The sequence below is a fragment of the Phyllostomus discolor genome, chromosome 14, assembly GCF_004126475.2.
Source record: "Phyllostomus discolor isolate MPI-MPIP mPhyDis1 chromosome 14, mPhyDis1.pri.v3, whole genome shotgun sequence".
In the NCBI taxonomy this organism is placed as follows: domain Eukaryota; kingdom Metazoa; phylum Chordata; class Mammalia; order Chiroptera; family Phyllostomidae; genus Phyllostomus; species Phyllostomus discolor.
The window spans coordinates 37,961,899-37,976,155 of record NC_040916.2 but is presented as its reverse complement, the minus strand read 5'-3'; the positions used below and the strand labels follow the sequence as shown (position 1 = coordinate 37,976,155).

Here is a 14,257-nt window from a genome sequence, read left to right as displayed (position 1 = left end):
TGCCAGCACCGAGGATTGTCAGTGAATAAAGCAAAACACAACAATCTCTGCCCTCATGGAGTTTGCCATTTATTGGGAGAAGATAGACAATAAACAGTAAACATCACATGTAAAACATAGTATGTAAGAAAGCCATAAGTGGGAAAAATAGATCTGTAACTAGGACGATCCAGCAAAGACTCTGTGGAGGCAGGGGTCAATCCAGGCAGACGGCTGGTGAAGAGCGCCCAAGCTGCGGGAGCAGCCAGCACAGACCTAGGGAGTGGTGGGCTGGTGTGCAGAGCTGGTAAGGGGCCCGCCTGCTGGAGCAGAGGAAGGCAGGGTGGAGGAGCAGGGTTCAGGTGGGTGGCAGGGCTGGGCCAGGGGGTGCAGGGGAGAAGGTGCCCACCCTCAGGGGAATGTTGGGAAGTGGAGCTGGACTGCAGTCAGATGGGAGTGGGAGAGGGCCGAACACACAGACCCACTGGCTGACCCTTCCTCTGCCCTCTGTCCTTTTTCTCAGTCTGGGAGGCTCTAGTTGGCCCTCATATTTCTTGAAAAATTGGCAGACTTTATACTGAGCTCTCGTGACAGGGGCAGGTGGGAGAAGAGTGGGCCCAGGCTCATTCCTGGCCCGGCCCCTTCCCTTGGACCACTCTTCCACCTCCTCCCAGCCAGTCCCACCCCGATGCTGGGCAGCAGTCTGCAAGCTCCAGCAGCCTCTCCCAGACTCCCCTGTGTGCTTCGGCCTGGGCGTGACTCTGGCCCCATGTTTATTTCTGCATATGGGCCTGAGGTTGCAGGGTGGGGAGCTGGGGATGATCACATCAGCCCTAATCATGGGTGGACTCACCCACATGGGCCCCAGACTCACTTATGAGGCCCCTTCTTTGGCTTCAGCTGTCTTTATAGTCAAGTGGGACTCTGTCTTGGCACAGCACATAGATGCTCAACTATTAAAGCATGTTGCTGAGCTGGGGTGGGGGGCGGGCAGAAACATCAGTAGCTTCAAAAGGAAAGTGGGTGAGGGGACAAGACTTCTCCCCAGTGCTCACAGGCTACCTCTATCCTAGAATGGACAGCCCAGGATGGGGCTTCACTTCTTCTTCCCCTCCCCTCTGAGCCCGCAGCTCCCCAGGGGGAACCCCAGGCTGTAGGAGCCAGCTGACTGCCGAGCTGTGCTCAACCACTTAACTGGAGAACAAATACAGAGCCAGAGAAGAGGTTTTCTGGGATCTGCCACTTTGGAGCTTCCAATCTTAAAATAAACTTCCAGCCTCAAGGTCCTAGACACTTCAGCTAGTTGGATTGTTCAGCTCCTCACGCAAGGGCTTGTTGTGGGACTTCCAGGCAGAGGGTCAAGGCCAGAGGCTGGGTTAGTGGCTAGTGCCTGACCTGTTCCTGCCTCCCTCCCCTACCCCACTCCACCGTAATGGGGGCCAGGGGAAGAGTCACTGATTTGGGAGTCAAATTCTGGTCCAGAGGGGCCTGCGTGGAGTCATGTAGGCACTCACGGAGCACCTGCTGTGTGCCCAGCACCAGCCAGGGCATCTGAAATGACACTGGAGGCGCGAAAGGGCGTTTTCTTGCAAATACAATAAAGCCATCTGAGGGCGGCGCACCAGGCTTGGCTGTCAGAGGCTCACACTGCAGATGTCAGCAGAGAACCCCGGGCACCGTGTCCCCCAAGGTGGCTGCTGCTGCTCTGCGCCTCCAGCAGGACGGCTTCCACGCAGCCGGCAGAGCCAGGCCTTCCTCCTTCCTCAAGGTGGCACCCCAGCCTCCTGCCCTCTCACCCGATGCCTCATCTCATACTCTGCCCCCCCCCGTGGAGCCACTTAGACTAAGATTCATCTTCTTTCATGCTATTCTCAGCTGTATGTGGCTGAGCAATTTTGAACTTCTACTGGCCCTTGGAGGGGAGCGGAGATCAGCTCTAGGAGCTTGGGTGCAGATAAACAGCTCTTACTCCACCAGGCCTGTCCGCCCCAGACCTCCCCCCCTTCCTGCCCTTTTGGCAGTGACCTTCTCTCTTTCCCAGTGGGTGGGAGGTGGTGTGGATGGTAATGAGCAGAGAGAAGGCCGAGAACGGGCTGGGGGGAGGTTTGGATGGGAGTCAAGGAATTCCTGCTCCTGCTGCTTGCACTAGGGGCCCTGAGCTGCCTTTCCTGAGATTTCTTTGCAAACCGAGGCAAGTCTCATTTGAAATGGGGCCAGTTTCACACAGGGATCACTCACCCCACCCCATGCCCAGCCCCTGCCCTATCTCCCCCTTCCCAGCATCCCCACGCAGGTGTCTAGGGAAGAGAGGGGGGCTTGGGAAGAACCCAAGGGGTTTTAAGGGATGGGTGGGGATCTGTGTTTTCTACATAGCCTTGATCGGCCTCTCCTTGGTATTTATGAGGTCCCAGGCGAGGCATGGAACATGTCTCAAAGAGGCCAGGCCAAGAGGGCTTTGGAAGAAAGGGGCATCCAGTCCCAAACCGGGGAAGGGGGCTTGGTAGGGCAGGGACCCCCTTCCTCCCAGCCAGTGACCAAACAGGGGTAGACTGCGCCCCAAGGGGCAGAGGGAAAAGGAGGAGAAGGAGGTGGGGGAGAAGGGGAAGGAGGAGGGGCAGCTTGGGAGGTGGGACCAAGGGGGCGGGGCGTGGGGGTCTGGAGCCTTTTAGCACTTTGGCTGTAATCAGGCTGGAGCCAGGCAGTGGGCGGGCTGCCGGCCATCCCGGGCGGGTGGCCCAGGTTCTGTGTGAGGCCAGTGGGTGTGCTGCAGGGATCCTGGGTGGTCACTGGCCAGCCTGACCCCAAGGGATGGTGGTTCCCACTTTGTCTCCAGCTCCCCTCTCCCAGCCTGCATGTATCAAGTAAGCTAAGCATGGAGCTTTCTTTCTCTCCCCACCACCTGTTGTGGGCCCGGAATGATCTGCCTCCAGTGGACCAGAATCTACAGAGCCCACTATCTGCCTCCCTCCCACTCTGCCGTCCCCAGTTCACTCTGCCTCTTGCTCTCCCCATGTGGCCGCTCTGTGTCTCTCTGGGTCATAGCTCTGTCATTCTGTGTCTATTCCTCTCTCTGTGTTTATCTCTCCGTCTTCATTTGTCTCTGTGTGTCTGTGCCTGCCTTTCCTCCTGTCTGAATCTGTCTCCTCATCAGTCTCTGTCATTGCCCATCCCTCGGTGTGTGTCTGTGTCTGTCTCTCTCCATCCCACCATCTGTGTGACTCTGTGTGAGTCCGTCTCTCCTTCGTTCACTCTCCCCATCTGTCCCGTCACTTCCTTCTGGCTCTCTCTGGCTTTCTCAGTCTCTCCGTGTGTCTGTGTTCCTCTCTGTGTTTTCCTTGGTGTGCATCCTTCCTTCTCTGGTCCCTGTCTCTCTCGCCCTCTGCCTTACACCTTCCCAGCAGTCCCAGCAACACAGTGCAAAGTGCGCTAGCCTGAAAAAAAAATCAGAAAACCTCAGTCCCCCTCCCCCCAACTCAGTCATGCATGATTTGCATGACTCGGCAGGTCACTTGCCATCTCCTGGCCTCGGTTTCCTCACTCTTGAAGCAAGTAGGGTGGAGATCTAGTTCCTTCTGTGGGGATCTCTTTTGCTCCTTACCTCCCTCCTGTGTTTCTTGCCGCACAGTTCATCCACCCTGCTTCCCTGCTCCCTGAGGTCAGGGCCTTGGCTCCCTCTGGTTCCCGGTGGGGAGGCGTCTCTGCCCCTGTCAGCCAGCAGGCCCCCAAAGGAGGACTCCTCACTCCTTAGCCCGGTAAACGTCAGCATAGACAAGGTCCCTTTCTGGGGCCATGTCTGGGACACAAACCAGATTAGCTCATCTCTCTAATCCTCTTTGTGCTGGGGCCTCTGCCAGGCAGGGACACCCACGGCGCAGGGTGAGAGAGAGAGAGAGAGAGAGAGAGAGAGAGAGAGAGTGTGTGTGTGTGTGTGTGAGTGTGCACAGCTTCTGGGAAGGCAGGACCGAGGCTCTCCATACACCCGCCTTCCTGAAAAGCCCCAGTCGGCTGCCCTCACTGCGTAAGGAACCTCATCAGGTCTGAGCCGGATCTGGGTTTCCCACTCCCAGCCTGCCCTCCCCGACCCCGTCTTTTCTCCAGCCTCCACCCTCCCTGCCCCTGGACAGCCCAGAACCCACCCCTTCTGCACACACAACACGTGGCATATGTGCGCACACTGTCCATTCCTTCCTAGAGAAGGGTCCTTCCGTCCCTTCTTGAAAACCCTGCAGTGTCCGGCCGGGAACAGGGGGCGAGGGTGTGGGCTTCGCACTCCAAGTTGAAGACCTCCCGCCCCTCTCAGAAGTTTCATTTGGAGAGGTCTCTCTTGCCTGATAAGATCAAAGTATTCCCTCTGCCAAACCATTACCTTATTTCTGAGACGATTACAGAACTTATTGTATCAATTAGCCGGGTCTCCAGATGCAGCCATTTATCTCTGCCTGTCGTGCGATTGCACAAGAAAGGGTCTGTGGGGCCCAGCCGGCCGGGCCAGCGAGGGGAGGGCGGGGAGCAGGGAGCTGTCCCGCTGCTGGCTGCGGGGACAGGCAGGTGGAGGGCACAGGGTGCCCTCGTGGGACCAGGGAGCGGCCGGTCCCCCTTCGCGTGCCCCGCCACTGCCGCAGAAGCGCTCTTGTCCGCCAGCGTCACACCGCAGGCCTGATGGAGCCCAGGAGGGCGAGCCTGGAGACTAGACGTCTTAGGTCCGGCAGGGACCCCGGCCCCGTGGAAGACCACGCTGTGCTGCAGCCCAGACACCGGCGGCCCCGCCTCGCCGGCGGGTGGCTGGCTCTGGGGGCCGTGCGCCCCGCAGCGGCGTTTCCTGGAAAGGCAGGGCGGGGTGAGTTGGGTCCTCGCGGAGGACTCCAGCACGTCAGGTTCCGCGAAAACCTTAGCGGAGCGTGGCACCGAGCAGCTTGTGTCCCTGTGGGTGCCCAAGTGTGGCCTCCTATGCCTCTGTCCTGTCTGCAGCCCCTTCCTGCAGAGGAACAATGCCCACACCTGGTTTGGGGGTCAGGTGGGGTTCGCAAATGTTTGGGTCTCAGGATCCCTTTGCACTCTTAAAAATTACCAAGGACCCCAAAGAGCTTTTGTTTACGTCAGTCGTATCCACCCACGTTAAAAGTTAAAACGAACACAGGAGTCCACTGAGAGCACCCCCAGTAGTCAACACTAGACAGTATGAGCAACAAAAAGTTTTTAACTTATTGCCCAAAGTATAACATTAGTACGTATGAATCCGTGCTGATATAAATAAGTAAGTAAATAACTGTATGGGGAGAAGACACAGATCGCCCATGCAGAAAAATTCCAAATACTGTCCATAGCTACTTGGCCCTTAATGAGGTAGACTCATGAATAATTCCCCCAATAATCCCCCCCTCCTTATGTGTGGGCTACAGGTTGTGACTTCCTCCCAAAGAGGACAGAACATAAATGGTATGGTGGTGGTCGGGGCGGGGGGGGGGGCGGTGAGGGTAGTTTCCCAGTGAAGAACTTGGCAACCTCAGTCAGGTGGTCCAGGTTGGCATCGCCAGTGATAAGGCGCGTTGCCGGCAAGGTAGGAAGTGATGAGAATCACTTGGTAGGAAGTGATGAGAATGACACTTGACTCCTGCCGGTTTCCTTCCCATAACCCCAGTCCAATTATAGAAAGGAAAAAGAAAAGAAAAGGGAAAAGAAAAGAAGAGACTTTGAGTGCAATGGTTAATTTTATCTATTGTGTTTTTTATTGACCACAAATCTTAATTTTGATGTAGTCAGAGCTATCAATTTTTGCCACGTGATTTTGTGCTTCTTGGTTTTTTTTGCCAAGTCCTTTCTTTATCCAAGAATCACAAAAACATTCCCTTACATTCTTGATTAGCTTTATATGTTTTATGCTTCAGCTTTTATTCTACCTAGACTGAATTTTGTACATGGCTCAAAGTCTGACTTTACTTTTTTTATATAATGTCTCTGAATTTTTTACATTTCTCTGACCATTAACCAAGTACCCTTGGTCTAAAAATAAATGATTTTTTCCAACTTTATCTCAAAACTTTTTTCAAAGCAATTTACTCTCCCTTGTCCTTCCCTAACCTCTGAACTTCTTCTTTTTTTAAAATTAATTAATTTATTTTTTTTAGAGAGGGAAGGGAGGGAGAAAGAGAGAGAGAGAAACATCAATGTGCGGTTGCTGGGGGCCATGGCCTGCAACCCAGGCGTGTGCCCTGACTGGGAATTGAACCTGCGATGCTTTGGTTCGCAGCCCTGCTCAATCCACTGAGCTATGCCAGCCAGGGCTCCCTAACTTCTGAACTTCTTGCAAATAGAGTCTACACTCTCCATTAAGGAGAAATCCAATTTTTTCCCACCTTACTTTTCTTAACTCCTATTTATTTCTTAGGCTGCTATAATCTGGTTTCAGTACTCAAAAGTATATTTGGCCCTGGCTGGTGTGGCTCAGTGGTTAAGTGGTAGCCTGGGAATCAAAGGGTTCCCAGTTTGATTCCCAGTCTGGGGCACATGCCTGGGTTGCAGGCCAGGTCCCCAGTAGGGGGTGTGTGAGAGGCAACCACACATCAATTTTTTTGTCCCTCTCTTTCTCCCTCCCTTGCCCTCTGTCTAAAAATAAATAAAAAAATATTTACACAAAAAAGTCTATTTGGAATTGTTCTCATTATCATGGCCTATTTTCATCCTGTATTTGCCTAAACACTGCTTTATCTGTGTCCCACAAATATTGATAAGTTTTGTTTTCACTTTCACTCATATCAAAGTATTTTCTAATTTTCCTTTTGCTGTTTTCATTGACTCATGGGTTATTTAAAACTGCTAGTTTTCAGCCCTAGCTGGTGTGGCTCAGTAGACTGAGTGATGGTCTGTGACCCAAAGGGTCTCCAGTGTGATTCCCAGTCAGGGCACATGCCTGGGTTGCAGGCCAGGTCCCCAGTAGGAGGTGCAAGAGAGACAACCACACATTGATGTTTTTCTCTTTCTTTCTCTCTCCATTCCCTTCTCTAAAAATAAATAAATAAAATCTTTAAAAAAATGCTGTTTTTCAACTATTTGGAGAGTCTCCAGAGACATTTCTGTTATTGACTTCTAGTTTAATTCCATTGTAGTCAGAGAAGATGCTTGTATGATTTTAATCCTTTTAAACATAATATTTAGACATTTAATGGTGAGTGTTGTATGTGCACTCAAAAATAATATGTATTTTGTGGCATCTGGTTGGAGTATTCTATAACAATCTACCCAATTTATGTCTTTATATTTAAAGTAGATTTATCGTTGGGCAGCATGTGTGTGAATCTTCTGTGTTATACAACATGACAATCTCTGCCTTTGGGTTGTTTAGATCTTTTACATTTTAAGTCAATTGTTTTAGATGGTGGGATTTCAGTCAACATTTTTGCTATCATCATATCATCTGTTCTTTATTCCCCTTTTCCTTTGTTTTAGGTTGAGTACTTTTCATGAGTCCATGTTTATCTCTTTTGTTGCTTTATGAGTCCTTTTTTCTTTTGGTTGTTTTAGGGATTGCAATATGTAATCTTCAACACTTTGTGGTCTACCTTCATATCATACACTGATTCATGAAAGGATAGGAATCTTACCCTGTTATACTTCCGTTTCTCAGCCTGTGTGTTCTTGTTGTCAAACATTTCACTTCTTATGTTTTAAATCCCACAGTACATTCTGATGAATTTTTAAGGAGATTTAAAGAATAGAAAATACTCTCAAATACTTACCCACGTAGTTACCATGCCTAGTGCTCTGCATTCCTTTGTCCAGATCCAGTTCTCGAGAGTCACCACCCTCCTGCCTGAAGTATACCCCTCAATGCTTCTCATACCGCAAGTCTGCTGGAGGTGAGCTCCTTCAGCTTGTGTTTGTTTGAGAAAAGTCCTCCTCTTGCCTCTGTTTTTGGCAAATTCTCTTCGCATTTTCACTAGGTATAGAATTCCCTCTAGGTTGACAGCTTTTTCCCCCTCAGGGCTCTAAAGCTATCACTCAACTTGCCTCAAAATTGTATTGTCACCAATGAGAAGTCTGTCGTTACTATTCTTATTCATCTGTATATAATATGTTTATTTTTCCCCATCTGGCTGTTCTGGTTTTTCTCTTTATTACTGACATGAACACTTTACGATGTTTCCTGGTATAGTTTTCTTCAATGTTTTTTATGCTCGGGTTTCACTGATATTTTTGTATCTGTGTGTTTCTCATTTTCCTCAAATTTGGAAAATTGTGGCCATTATATGGTCAAATATTTTCCTTTAGAGACTCTGATTAAACTTATATTAGGTCACTTGAATTTGTCCCAAAGTTCATTGTTAAAAATATTTCTTTTACATTCTATGTTTCATATAGTTTTTATTGCTACTTTTCAAGTTTAGCACTAATTTCTTCCATAGTATGTAATCTGCTATTAATAGCATCCTATATATATAATACCATCCTATATATTAAAATATACATATATTTTAATTTTAGATATTGTGGTTTTCATCTCAGAAGTTTGATTTGGGTCTTTTCTGTATTCTTCATATCTCCGGTTATTTCAGTCTTTCCTCTGTCTTCTTGAACGTATGGAATACAATTATAATAGCTGTTTTAATAGAATTGTCTACTAATTCTAACATTATGTCATTTTGGTTAATTATCAGTTGATTGATTTTTCTCCTAATTATGGGATATATATAGATCTAGATCTATTTTCTTCGCATGCCTGGTAATTTTTGACTGGGTGCTAGACTTTGTGAATTTTAATTCTGGGGTTAAGATATTTTTGTCTTTCTATACAAATTCTTGAGTTTTGTCTGGGGTGCAGTTATTTAAAAACAATCTGATCCTTTCAAGTCTTGCTGTGGTTTTTTTTGGGGGGGGGTGGGGTGGGGTGGGGTGGGGTGGGAGCAGAGAAGCATTTAGTCTGGAGCCAACTGTGGCCCATTGTAGAGACAAAACTGTGAGGTGTGAGATGTGTCATTCTGCCAGTGAGAACAGAAACCACTCCCGTCTCAGTGAGCTCTGAGTATTGTTCCCGCTACTCCTTTGGGGTGGCGCTCTCCTTGGCCTTGGGCTGTTCCCGCTACTCCTTTGGGGTGGCGCTCTCCTTGGCCTTGGGCTGTTCCCGCTACTCCTTTGGGGTGGCATTCTCCTTGGCCTTGGGCTGTTCCCGCTACTCCTTTGGGGTGGCATTCTCCTTGGCCTTGGGCTAGGGTCCTCGCCTGCGTATGTTGAATAGTGTCCGGCTGAAGCCTCCAGGGAAGCGTCTGGAAATCTCTGGAGGTCTCCAATACTCTGGTCTCCGGTACTCTCCCCTCCCAGCTCTTGGCCCCCAGCTCCATCCCGACCTGGGGAGGCGGGGAGGCGGGGAGGCGTCAGGCTGTGCTTTGCCGCCCCTCACTGCTGGGGCAATCAGAGGACTCTCACTGTCTGCTTCCTCTCTGTCCTTTGTTGTCTGATATGCAATGTCTTGAAAATTGTTGTTTCCTGTATTTGCTCCATGTTCAGTTGTTTGCTCCATGTTTAGGTGGGAGAATGAATACAGTGCCTGCTATTTCATCTTGGTCAGAAGCAGAATTCTCTAAAATTAAACACACACACACACACATCCCCTTTTGACTCCTTACTCTTTGATTACCTCTTCGTATTTATGGCACATTTATGATTGTGTACACTGCATCACTGGGTATTTTCCTGACAATAGAGAAGTTTTCTTTTCACTAGGCATTGATAAGAAATTAATCGCCTGCTCATAATTTTACACATCCAATCACTGGAAGAATGTTCTAGAGACCAACTTCCAGCTCTGTACATTTAAGACCGTCTTTCTCCTCCTCGTGTAGCAGCACAGGCTGGTGTCGCGTCTCTGTGTCCCTGTGCAAACTGAGGCGGCGTGTGCCTGGTGAGGGCACTCCTGGGAGCCGCCCCCACACTGAGACAGCTGGCAGACACTAGCTGCACGTGCAGCGGCTGCGAGCCTCATAAACATAGCTCACTCAAGCACAGTTTCTTGTTCAACTCACCTGGAGCTGAATTCCCAAAATACTGTGGCTGCCACTCCAAGGCCACCCAGCACAGTGTGAAATAGGAGAAGTCAGAGTGGCAAGAGCCAGCCGTCTGAACTGAGTGCAGCCATCTGACTTGAGCAACTTTTAGACGAACATGTGACCGTATGAACACACAGCTTGGGCTCTTCAGGGACCGGAAGAGGCTGCGCCAGGAATGGTCCTTGAAGCTTAAACATCCTGGTAAGCCTGCCTCTGCCCAGGATGCTCCCTCGATGCAGGCTCCCCGTGGACCACCCACCACGCAGAGAGTCCCACTGCTTCCCCTGGGCTGGCCGTGCCCTTTCTCACTCCCATCTGCCGCTGCGGGTCCACCCTCCAGCCCAGACTCCTCACCGGGCCCTCGGCAGCTCTGTGCATCGCTCACGCTGTGTGCAGTCCCTGGAATGCCCCTCATCCCCTCCTCTGCCTGCGGGCATCTACCCCTCTTTCGGGACCAGGACAGACATCATTGCCTCTGGGACACCATTCCTGGCTCCACTGAGGACTATCACACCACAGATTGTTCCTGGTTTTACTATAGTCCACAGAACACCATGCTTTGTGTTTGTCTCTCCCACCAGCACCCGGAGCCCCTAGGGGCCAGTAACTTGTCTCTCCACCCCGGTGCCTAAGTCACCGAGGGGCACCTAGTGGGAGCTGCGGTGTGGACGGCCGGACGGATGGAATCTGTTTCCTCCCACAGGGCGCTGGCTCTCGCTGCCTTACTTGACTCATTAAGGGTTGTTTCGTTTTGTTTGTTTGTTTCCACAGGAGAGACAGTGTAGACATTTTGAAGCATAATTAAACGGGCAAATGAATAAACGAAAGAAAATAAATACCGATAGACTCCTCCTGCCCCCTGTTTAACAAATAGTGACAGAGCACCTGCTGTGTGTCGGTCACCGTTCCAGGAGCTACGTGCAGTAGGGGCTGTCCCTTGCAGAGCGCTCACTGAGGCCCCAGCTGGTCCGAAGTTGATTTGCTCACTTAAGGCTCACAGCACCCCTGAGAAGTTGTGGCTGTGGTCTCCCTGTCACAAGTTTGGGCTCCCATCCGTGGCTGAGGCAGGGACTGTGGCCGTGGCCCACCCTTCACGGACAGGGAGATGGCCGAGCAATGCCAGGGGGAGGGGACGCACCTGCGGCCACACCAGCGTCTCTGAAGTGGGCCCTGTGTCGGGGAGGCGGAGGCTCGGCAGTCCTGGAGAGTCGCAGCAACAGAAACACCAGGGGGCGCAAGCCACTCAGCTTTGGGAAGAAGGGAGCCGAGCCTTCCCCGCTGCGCGGACCGCAGCCCTCTCCGCCCTGTGCCTCTCTCCAAAGGCGGCACACCGTCTCCTGTCGTCCTGACCACCCCTCCCGCCCCTGTGCTGAAAGGGAGGCTAGCGGAGGCTGACCCACCCGAGGCCGACGTTCCTTACTCTCCCCACTTCGGCGCCCCCTTGTCCTCATCCACGCAGACCAGTATCCTTTCCTGTTCCCTTACATCGGGGTCTCGACCCACAGGGTTCCCTGCTCTGCTGAACTCCTTAGGCATTTCGGGGGTCCCATCACCCATTTGGGCGCCGGCCGCATCCTGCCCAGCACTGCCCCGAGGCGTCCTATCTGCCAAACTTGTTCCCCCTCAAAGTGTAAACGCTAGCCCTTAGCATGAGGCTCGGCACACAGTCAGTGCTTAACAGATGTGTGCTGAATGGATGACTGGCAGGCAAGGCAGGTGTGGGTGTGGGTGTGGGTCCCTCTCAACCCGGCTCAGGGTCTGTGGAGCCAGAGGCAGCACACGCCAGTTGGAAACATGCGAATGAGGATTTCCTAGTTTAACATTTCTATTTTGTTCAACCTCCTTTGTGTTCGTGTCCAGCGGGGCTGCGAACTCCCAGAAGGTGTGGATGAGGAATGAGGGTGTGTCTGGGGGGCGGGGCAGAGCGCGGGGGCGTGGGGCAGGGAGCAGAGCTTTCCCAGGGAGAGAACAAGGCCTACACACAGAGAATGAAGGCGAGAGGGAGGCCAAGAGCCGAGTTAGGGCAGAAGGAAAGTGAGCTCTGAATAGGAGCCTTGTGTGTGGCCCTGTGGTGTTGACTCACCAAGTTTCAGGGGAGGGAAACCCACCAGGGATGAAGAAGGGGCCTGTGTGCTGTGGGCACCATCCCCGCGCCACCCCGCCACCCCGAGGCCCAAACAGTCCTGGAGGCTTTGACTGGGCTGGGCGGGCGGGGAAGCAGGGGAGTGGGAGGCTGGGCACTGCAGGCAAGGGAGAGGGGTGAGTTTTTGGAGAGTGAAAAAGGCCCTTCTTGGGAGGGCTGTGTGTTTGCCACCAGGACGGGGAGGTGTGTCTCCCACACTGGCAGGTGTGGCAGGTCACAGTCACACACTGGGAGGGGCCAGACACCCGTGGCTTCAGTGACTGCATGTCCACGCCTGAGGAGCGGAGGACGCCTTGTGAGGGCTTCCCAGGGCCCGTGCTCCACGGAGGGAGGCACCTGGCGGGAGGAGAGGCCCCACTGTCCTCCCCTCGGCCGTCAAACCGGTTCGGAGACAGGATTTTTGTGGTACTGTGTACAGCGGACAGCCCTAGGCCAGTGGACAGAGGGCAAGGTCTGGAATCTGGGGCAGCTCAGGTGAGCAAGATCAATCGGTACCCAGAGAACCAGGTGAAGGGAAGGAGGAGCGCGCCGAGGCAGCAGCGGCCAGGGCCGAGCAAGCAGTTCCTGGTCTCAGGGCAGGTCAGGGGAGCAGGTGGCCGAGCAGAAGGGAGGCGGACTGGCTCTTCAGCCTGAGCCCTGCTGGGAGCTAGACATGGCGGTTCGGACCGGTCACCTGGTCCTTCTGGGCCTCCTCCTCCTCTGCAAGGAGGGAGCTGGCATGAAGGGTCTCGTGGCTTCCTTCTTGCTCTGACTCAGTGGCCAGCCACCCCTCTCCTTTCCCCTCCCCAAACCCTGGCCTCAGTGCCCTGCGCCGAGCCGGAAGTCTCAAGAGGGTTCCCACGCAGGAATCTGAAGGACAGAGGGTAATGCTCTAAACTCGCCGCGTGTCTTTCCCACAGAGCTGGCTACAGTGGGGCCCGTGGGAGGCGGGTGTGCGGGAAGGTCTCAGTTCCAGCTGTGCCATCCAACCTCAGCCCTGCTCCGCAGGCAGACCATGGGCCATGCTGTGTGCCTCGGGGAGCCTCAGTTACCGTGGGGGTCCAGTGGGAATACCCGCCTCTCTTAGTAGTTAAGTGAAGTAACCAATTTAAGGCCTGTTTGAGTCTGGCACCAAATACTTCCTCTGGAGGATTTGACCAGGGCCGAAAGGCACATCAAGTCTGAGATGGAGACTGAGGTGCCCGCTTACCAGGGAGTTAAGAACCCTTGGAACCTGCAGGGAGGGAGGGAAGGGAGGGGAAGGAAGGCTGAGCTGCAGCTCAGCCAGTCCTATGGGGGGCGGGGGGTTGAAGCTGGGGTGACCCTTCAGAGCTCCCTCAGAGACAAGGGGCCCAGCCTCCATCCTCCATAGCAACTGGCCTGCCCACGGAAGGAGCCGTGACCTTGGTCAAATTGGTCTCTTTCAGTGAAGGCCGTTCCTGCACGGGGCTTACAGCCGAGGGGGCTCACTGCCCAGTGTTCCCCGCCGCCAGGGGGAGAAACCCTTTCTTCCTGAAGGGAGACCGGGGTGTCTGCCTCCTTGAATGACTGAGCAGGTCTCTTGTCAAACTAAGTAGGTGCCTCTCCAGGGGCAAGGCCGATCCTGCTGGGACACTTCCAGTAATGTCCCAGAGCCGGCCACTTCAGCGGTGTAGACGGAGCCACAGGCTACTCCGTGTCACCTCAGTGCTCTCGCCAGGACGGCCTTCACCAGCCCCACGTGGCTTTTTAGCCCCCTCGTGTTACTCAGTTGTCTGTGACTTCTTGTGTTCATGTTTCCCTAGTCATGAACTAGACTGTGGGTGCCCTGAGGTCAGGGGACACTTGTCTTCTGTAACAGCTGCCTCGGTTCCAGCCTCCCCTCTAACAGTGATGTGCGGCTGGAGGGAAATCACCGCTCTCCCTGGTGAGGTCCGACCGTCCGCTCCCGGGGGCGGGCGCGGGGAGCGCAGCAGAGCCGCAGCGGGGTGCCCTGCAGGGCTGAAGAACCAGACCAGGCCCTTATCTAGTGCCCCACCTCAGTCCACTGAACCAGGGCCTCCGGAGGGCCTGGGGTCAGCGGCAGGACAGTCTTATTTATGAAACGCAGGGCGTGGCAAGAGCAAAGCCCCGGGGCATC

At 53.0% G+C, this 14,257-nt stretch overlaps 1 protein-coding gene across 1 annotated transcript in view; it reads left to right on the top strand.

Annotated features, from left to right (window-relative positions):
• The window catches only part of ST7L (suppression of tumorigenicity 7 like), a 115,970-nt gene that overhangs the window by 88,832 nt on the left and 12,881 nt on the right, over window positions 1-14,257 (top strand). The gene's annotated exons all lie outside the window — the stretch shown is intronic.